This window comes from Echinops telfairi, unplaced genomic scaffold, assembly GCF_000313985.2.
Source record: "Echinops telfairi isolate 266 unplaced genomic scaffold, ASM31398v2 ScPeMD7_1;HRSCAF=3_0, whole genome shotgun sequence".
Taxonomy (NCBI): Eukaryota; Metazoa; Chordata; class Mammalia; order Afrosoricida; family Tenrecidae; genus Echinops; species Echinops telfairi.
Genome location: NW_022103896.1, coordinates 59218508 through 59227698, shown reverse-complemented (window position 1 = coordinate 59227698; position 9191 = coordinate 59218508). Strand labels below are relative to the sequence as shown.

General features: G+C 43.0%; 1 pseudogene; it reads right to left on the bottom strand.

Moving 5' to 3' along the window:
* Window positions 1-2428: 2428 nt before the first annotated feature.
* LOC105979453 lies at window positions 2429-7209 on the bottom strand (annotated as a pseudogene).
* Between the last annotated feature and the right edge of the window lie 1982 nt (window positions 7210-9191).

The following is a 9191-nucleotide window of genomic DNA, read 5'->3' as shown; positions in this document are numbered from 1 at the left end:
TGTACAAATGTGCTTGACACAATGGATGGATGGATGGATTATGATAAGAGTAGTATGAGCCCCCAATAAATGATTAAAATATATATACATATATCTACCTGCCTACAAAGAATACCAGTTGATACAATTATTATTCAAATGTATGAGCCAACTACTAAGGCCAAAGATGAAGAATCAAAGACTTCTACCAACTTCTTTAGTCTGAAATTAATCAACCATGCAATCAAGATGCATTGATAATTTCTAGTGATCAAAAGTTGGAAACAAAGAGGAAGGCACCGTAGTTGGAATATATGACTTTGCTGATAGAAATTTAGCTGGGTATCACCTGATACATAACTCTTTATACATTATTTCCAAATGTAGACTATAATAAAATCACACTTGGACCTAACAAGATACAGTTAAAACACATATAACTAAAAACACACTAGTCCCATTTACATCTTATGTTTTATCAGTGAACAGCACAAAAATATTAGATGCCTAACAATTGCAATTTTGTTATAAATCACCTACACCTGAATTTTATAATGATGCCAACAACCCCCACCTCTGTGTCTTCCTTAGACCCATTAGGAAAAGAGAACACTGTTCAATGTCGGTCCTCTCCTATTCCGCATGAGACCAATGATACCCCTAAAAGTTTATGAGCCAAGTACTTCATTCCTTTATCTTCCCAAATTTTAGACATCCAATATCTAAATTGCCCATTCCTATTCACTCAGTGCTTTGACGAGACAAGCGTGTTCTTTGATATGAAGAATCTTCGTTGCAGTTGGAACTTTGAGTATCTGTATCCATAAGAAAAGTCCAGTCTGCAGAAAGCTATCCATCAAGACTGTAGCAATGTACATCAGCCCACACAGTCAATGTCTTCCTTTTTTCATTCATTCGGGTTCTGGTCACCTCAGTTATAGCCATTACACGTTATAGCAATGGATACCAGCAACAAGTTCAGGAGTTCACCCACAGATCTCCCTATACTTGTTACCTTCTGGTACCTTCACATAGTTTCATCAACCTTAGCCAGGCCTTCTTTCTTTCTCTTCTCTTGTCTCCATGAACCAGACCAATGATTGCCAGCGGCTAAATTCAACCCATCTCTTTATTGAGGCATTTCCAAGAAGTGAATCCAAGTGGTCACCTTGGGAGCATACTAGGCTGCTCACGGGCTCTGTTTAACTTTAAGTCCTAGAAAGGGTGTTCTCTGATGGGCACAGACTTTTCCAGCCTAGGCATACCCACTCATTAGCAATGGCTTCCATACAGTCCTGTTCCAAAAGTTAGTTATCGTTATTTATTTTTCTTTCATTATTCAGTCTCTCACCACTCCTAGGAGGGCCTGCATGTCCTTTCAAATCCAAATATACTAAACCTCAAAGTTCTGGGTGAGGCCATCATCTGACTCTATAAAAGGGGCACCCCCCAATGGGTCCCCCTCCCAAAGCTATGTATTTAAATTCTCTTACAAAACAACCTTATCATCTTCAAAGTACTCACCATTACACTTAATACTTTTGTCAAATCTGTGATTTCATTCTTAGAAACATTTTTCAAACTCATCTATTTGGATGGCTGACAGCACCTCCCTTGTTTTTATCTTCACCTCTTCTACATCATCAACTCACTGTCCTTTCATGTCCCTCTGTATTTGTAGAAACAAAAAGAAGTCACAAAGAGTGAAGTCAAGTGCGTAAGGTGCATAAGGCAAGAGAGGCACACTGTTTTTTTTTGCCAAAAACTGACACACTGAGATGGCCCAGTGAGCAGGTGCATTGTCGTGGTGACAAAATCAGTCCACCGTCTGCCACAAATCAGGCCTTCTTTTGGTCACACACTGTTATGCAATCTTTTCAGAACCTCTAAATAGAAAGCTCGATTCACAGTCTGACCTGGTTGAATGAACTCCAAATGCACTACAAGTCAACATTTTCTTTCATTTAGGAAGTTGACAAACATCCAGAAGGAGGTTTGTTATCAATTGACATTTCACCTTTTTTGAATCAAGAAAGCTACACATACACTTGAGTTTTTCCATAGTGCTGTCCTTGTACTCTCTGTTCAACATCGCAACAATGTTCTGTGGCATTTGTCCCCAGCAGTAGACAAAATTTCACAGCCACATGCTATTCTTTTAAATCAGCCATCACCAAAAATGAAGTTTGAGCATAACTTCTTTTATGAAAAAAATTCACTGTGACCGGAGAGAACCTTCCCAGGTGATGCCACTGGGGGCACTGACTCAGAATGAGTTGCTTGATGCTCACCTGGAAGGAAAAACATGTGCTATGAACTCTCTGCCCAGTGCAATGTTGTTTGTTCGGGGTACAACTACTCATATAGTAGTTGAAAACAAAAGCCTATTTCTTCAGGGCAATTTCTAACTCCCTTTTAGAAAATCCAATTGTAAAAAGTAACAGTGGGCTTACAAATGCTGTTTATCATCATTTTCAATATTCATTTCTAGCTCAAATTCTAACACTAGGTCGGAGAAATCAGTATAATCTTAATACAGGTAGCTAAACAAATAATTCTAAACACAATCCTTTAAAAATTTTTAAATTCAGACTACCCCACTTATATGCATGTGGCCCTGGGCCACTGGCAGAGTCAATCCAACCAGTCAACTCTCTATCAGGCAGCTTGTTTGGAGAGCCTGGCTTTTGCCATGGGGAACCCCAAAAGTGACTTTTCTCCATGGGCTGCAGTTTAAACCTTCCAGGAATCAAAAGTTTCACTTCCCATGCCCTCTCCTTCTTTATCTCTCAACATCCCTTGTTCCCATGAGTCTGGAGCCATTGCAAGTTGTCCTGTGCCACATGCCAACTAAGTAACCCGTGTGGAGGCCGCATCTCCCTCACCCAGAAGATGGCCTCACCCTCCATCCTATTATTTTGTTTCTCTGAACCCCAATCTTAGTACCAAATGCATTAAGCTTGATTTTTGAGGGAAACAAAACTAGTGACACTTACATACAAGTATGTATAAGAACTTTCTATTCAGAAAGACATTTATATCAAGAAAGCAGCCCAGCCCTGTCCAACTCAAGTCTACGGGTCAGATGGTAGCTGGAGGCCCCTCCAGACTCACACAGCTGCCAGCAGATTAAACAGGAAGGCAAAACGGGGGGCTGAGCGATCACAGACCTGCAGGTGCAGAGTCATGGGGATACAAGATTGACAGGAGCGTGCCAGGGTGCCCAGAGTTCCCGGGGTTGGCAGCCTATCTGGAACTTTGGGCTCAGATGGCAGATGTAGAATCCGAGCAAGTAGAAAGGGATGGGGCAAGCGAGAGGTCTGTCCTGCCCAGCGTCTCTTATAAAAAAATAGGCCACCTCCCTCCCCCTAGGAGATGTCATTTGACTGTGTCCTAATGGACAGATGGGCTTCCACTCAGATCTTCCCCCAAAGTGACACCAATGCTAACTATTACGATGGTGCTGGTGAAGAGTCTTGAAAGCAGCAGGGACTGACAAGAGAACAGACAAATACATCTCGGAAGAAGTGCAGCCAGCACGCTCTTTCGAAGCCCGGACAGCAGCATTTCGTCTCCTGTCCTTTGGATGTGTGGCCAGGAGCGAACATTCCCTGGAGCAGTACATCATGCTTGGTAAAGTAGAAGGTCATCGAAAAGCGGAAGGCGTTCAATCTGACGGGTTGACGCTGTGGCTGCGACACTGGGGTCCCGCGTGCCCACGGCGAGAGTGGCCCGCCCAGGGCGGTGCTGGGCGCTGCTGGACACAGGGCTGCCGTGAGCCGGAGCCACCTGAATGGCACCTAACAACCAGTCATTGTTTTTGAAAATGATATTTTGCTTTAGAATGAGAATTTGTGAGGCTCCATTTTCTTTTCTTTAAAAAAAAATCATTTTATTAGGGGCGCATATCCATACACACATCAATTGTGTAAAGCACATTTGTACATTCATTGCCCTCATCGTTCTCAAAACATTTGCTCTCCACTGAAGCCCCTGGCATCAGCTCCTCATTTCCCCCCTCCCTCCCGATTCCCTTCTCCCTCATGAACCCTTGATAATATATAAGTTATTATTTTCCATTTTATTTTCTTTAAAGTATTCAATACTACCTTGATATCTTCTCATTTCTTTTTTGTTCCTTTTTGTGTTTCCCTTACTAGGGCAAACGGTGTAAGAGAAAAGTGCCCTGGCCTGTATTTTCTACTGCTTGATCTTCCAGGCCTCGTACTTGGTTAGGCCCTCCATAGATATTGGAAGCCAAGCCAAAACCAAACTCGCTGCCATTGAGTTGATCCTAGACACCTGGTGGCATAGTGGTTGACACCTTGCACAGCTAACTACAAGGTCAGCAGTTCAAAACTACCACCAGAGAAAGGTGATCCTTTCTATCCCTATAAAGTGTCACTAGGTGAAGTATTTGAATAGTAAATGAACCAATGAATGAAATGACCATAAATCAGTTGGCGAGAATGCGCTTTTTTTTAACTGCATCTTTACTGCCTGTGTAGGTGCATATGCACTATCTCAGAGGTTAAAGTCTGAGTGCCTGGCTAGGATTTGACAGGATAGCCCTAAATTCATTTTGAATCTTAACATCAGTTCAGCCTGTGTTGAGTTCTTTCTGACCATTAACCAGCAATGTGAAAAGCTTTGCCTTCAGGCAGCATGTGTTTGTAAATGGATTACTAAGTCTCCCCTAACCAACCCAAGGAGGTGCTGCCTTGTCCACAGGGACTTGCCAAAGCAGGCTCTGAGTGGAAATTGCGGTACCAGAGCTTCATGGTCCTGAACCATCCTTGGTACAAGACGTCAGAGGGCCCCAGAGCCAATCCTTCTGAGCTTTTCTTAGCTGCAACAGTGTCTAAATCGCCAGCACGGCCTTTTCCTCTTCCTGCTTGCAGCAGCGCTGAATGGATCTGCTGCCAGGCACGGTCTGGCTGCAATTCCCTTTCTTTCCTATGTTCTGTATCATCAGTACCGTGGCTGTGAATCCTTCCGACTCCGCAATGGCCTCTCTTATCCCATGCTGATGGTCTCACTTATCCGATGATTTGTCTTGTTCTTTATGTTTGTCCTGTGTCAGACTTAATAATGGGATCTCTGTAAAGTCCATTTGAACTGGGGGCTTCTTTCTCCCTAGAACAGAACAGTACTTACAGAAAGAGGCGATAGAGCAGTAGCCAGTAGGCAGTGGATACAGAACTACAAGGTGAGGGCTTACGTTAGGCTCTGGGTCTCCCAGAATACCACTCTGACCCAGCCCCTGTGCCAGTGCCTAGGAGTGTGCTGACCCAGTGTGTTGGCCTTTCCACATAAAGCCTTTGATCAGAATTTATTGTAGTCATGCACAAAAACTTTATACCTGGACGTCGTTCATCTATTCAGCGATCACATTTCTGCCCTTGGTCATCTTCCGGATATTTTTCTAGGATTGAGGCATGTAATGGTAGATGAGGCAGGTGATTTCTCTGGTCTTCTCACTAACTAGTATGTGACCTTGTGTATAGTACATTTCCGCATCTATAAAATCTGTAAATTATCTCTAAAACTATAACTTATCTATCTCATTTGATTAAAAAAAGCTAAAGTAATTACATAAGGCAATGACAACTACAATGACACTGTAAAGGTGCAAAAATGGGAGTGTTCGTTATTATATGTTGCCTAAACTACCATGGAAAATAGAACTATTATTATTATATTTTAATTTTTTAAATATTTTTTATTATTACCATCAACCTCCATTTAGTCGAAGTTGAATCAGTGGTTGATCTATGGCTCCCAATCAGTCCCTAAAACCCAAACCAAAGGCACTCCCACTCCTGTTGAACTGATTCTGACTAATCACGACCCTACAGGGCAGAGTGGAACTGCCCCACAGGGTTTCCAGGGCTGTAAGTCTTTTTTATTTTATTTTTTATTTATTTATTTATTTATAGGGCTGTAAGTCTTGAGGGAAAGAGATGGGTGCATCTCTGTCCTGTGGAGTGGGCGGCCGGTGGATTAGAACCACCAACCTTTTGCCTGGCTGTTGACCACTTTAACCATTCCACCTCAAGGGCTCCTTCATGCATCACTGCAGGAGGACAGGGGATTAATACATCATTTAAAAAGCCCTTAAAATATGTTTATTGTCAAAGCAAAGCATCCGCTGTATTGAAAAAGAGAAAAACAAACCCAAACAGTTCATAACATATAAAATAAAAAGAACAAACCCTCCCACACATGCACAGTCCGTTTGCCAGAGGTAATCTCTGTAAACAATTCCTTGTTAGCCCTTCCAGATCAAAAGGTCATGCCTGTGAAAGCGTATATAGGGAAACTCAAACAGCAAATCGAATCAGACACTACCGGTCAGTTCTCATTGGGCATCTCATTTCATAGTATAGATAGGAGTGTTTACAATAGCAGCATTCATTTTTCTTACTTAGAATGAGCATTTCTTAATTTTCTCCCAACAGCTTTTTTTATACGTGTTTGCTTTTTGAGAAAATATGTGGCCTCCCCTCCTTCTCTCTTTACCCCCGCCCTCCCGTCCCCTGAAGCTTCCCTCAGTCGGGGGCTGCAGGGACTGGCACCAACCCACACCATTGCATTGGCCTGTGAGTGCCTTTGATCAAAGAAGCAGTGGAGAGTGGGGTGGGAGGAGAGCTGGAAGAGAAAGCCCTTTTTAAAAAAAAAGTTTTATTAGATTTTGTTTTACTCTTGAGACATAGAGTTTGCTTCTTCAGCTTCTTCTGGGAGATCTTTTTCTTCTGTGCAGCCTCCTCTTCTGGTTTCGGCACAATCTGCTCCTTTCCCGTTGGGATCATCACAGTGGGGCAGGGGGAGCTCACAGAGGGGTCGATCTGACCATGAGCTCTTTAAGTCCGGCGGCACGTCTTGGGGGTTGTGTTCACCTGGATGTGCTCAATGACCCTTAAGTTCAGCATGACTCTGCATTTTTAAGCATGTGCAGCAAATGTTCAGTGCTCTTTGGGGGCCACCGACCCTGAGTCTAACCCCACTGTTCGGCCTGGGGACACCTCCCAACGCCACCATTGTAACGTGGGAAGGGCACGCACTGCTTCTGCAAAGCGACATCTTTCAAATATTTGGCAGCTTTCCGGATATGCATACCTCGATGGCCTAGGAAGGTTCTTGAGTATTCTTAGAACAGACCCGAAGATTGGCCCCTCGTGATTTGCCTGATTTTGTGGGGTTTTCTGGGTCAAGTGAATAGTGAACCATTTGACAGATCACCTCAGGTCACTCAGGGAAGCGTGAAAACAGATTTCTAAAAAATATTTTATTAGTGGAGAAAGAGCAGTAGCAGTAAAAGTATAAGTGACATAAGGCAGAGTACACCAAAGTGTTTTATTACATGTGTTTAAATAAAGACTAGCAGGAAGAATGTTCTAGAAGCTTTTAAAAGGCAATGAGGTATAGTCTATTTAGATGATAGCGATGGCTGTGTACAAAAAGCACTGTCTACATATGTGGGTGACGAGAAAGGACCTTGAAGCTCTTATAACAAATGTGAATCTGAAATACAAAGGGTGGAAGGACTATTAAATGAAGAGAGAAGGGACGAGAGAGAGCCCTCAGAAAAGGTAACTATCGATCGGGGCCAATTCCAGAAGGAAGGATGAGGAAGAGCTATTCCCTTCCTTACTGAAAACTCCCTGACTTCCTTTATTGCCCATCTGTCGGTTTCTTCTCCTGTCTCACTGCCCAGTTGCCTTAGCTTCACTTGTGTGAAGGAGTTTAGCTGGAGCTCCATCCCCAGCCATGTCCCTGGATGCCGGGCTCCTCTCTGTGAGCACCCACACTACTCAGTGGTTGGAAGCGAAGGCTAGTCAAATCGTAGGTAGAGAATCTGGTGATCTTCAGGGATGGAGGCACACATGTTAGGCCTTTGCCTGATTCCTAACTTAATCTCTGTCCTCCGGATGATTTCTATCGCACCTGGCCAGAAAGGAAGATTATAGGATGGTTTACACCCACTGCCATAGAGTCATTTCAAGTCATAGTAATCCTGTAGCACAGGTGAAACTGCTGAGACTACACATCTGCATGGGGCAAACGGCCGTATGCTTCTCCCAGCAGAGTGGCTGACGCTTTTGAGACATGACCTTACCTTGGCAGCACAACACTTAGCTGACGGCACAAGCAGAGCTCCCATCGAATGGTTTGGAACTTTTAAATCAGGCTGTAAGGGGCAGGTGTCCCAGCCTGCAGGCCTGGCAGAGAGCCCACACCCAGGAAAACACAATTCCTCCCTGGGTGGGGCTTTCCTAGACCCAAAGCTCTAAGTAACCATGCCTCTAAGCGGAGGAAGTTTGGCCAAGATTATATTAGGCAGGTAATAAAATTAAAGCCAATGAAATCTAATAAATCACCTCATTAGCGTCAGGTTACTGGTAAAGTCATCTTAATATGAAGAAGTAAGCTAGAGAACTCAGAGGGACTTGCCAGGAGGCTCTTCTGCAAAGGAGAGTTCTCTTCAGGAGAACTTGTTGGGCTTGTTGAGAGGGCCTTTATTCAACACTGGCTGAGAGTAAGCTAGTAGCTCAGCGGAGTCTCTAGGCCTTGGACCACTCATTGCTGCTGAGAGGTCTCTAAGCTACTTGGCTTCTATCATAAACTTTGTATCAGTTATAGAACCAGCGTCCAGTAGCTAATCATTAAGTGTTGACTTGCACATTAAAAAGAAAACGTATTTTGCAAAAGTGGAGTCATTTTCTTAACACAACACTTCGTGGTGAAAAGTTGCTTTTGAAAGATTAAGAAGCAAACGTGTGAAAATATCAATTAGATGCTCAAAAGTGACTATGACACACACACACACACACACATCCACATTTGGGTAAAATAATGGAATTCGGAAGCACCTCTATATAAGTTTTTTAAGCACTACAAAACCTCTGCACATAAATATTTTTCCTTGTCGATTTTATTTCTACATAGTACAAACGTCTACATTTTATTTTATTTTATTTCTACATAGTACAAATGTCTCTAAATATCAATAGGCACATTATGATCTCCAAAATATCAAAGAAGACATCTTTCTAACATGTGTAAAGTGCATTTTCCAGCTAAGAAGAGGTACGAGAGATTCCATGACTGCACCATTCTTTGTGAATCAGAGTTGTGGTCATATGGGCACCCGCCCCTTTGGAATACAACATGTTGGTAAACCACTGATTTATGAAGCACAGCCAGGAATG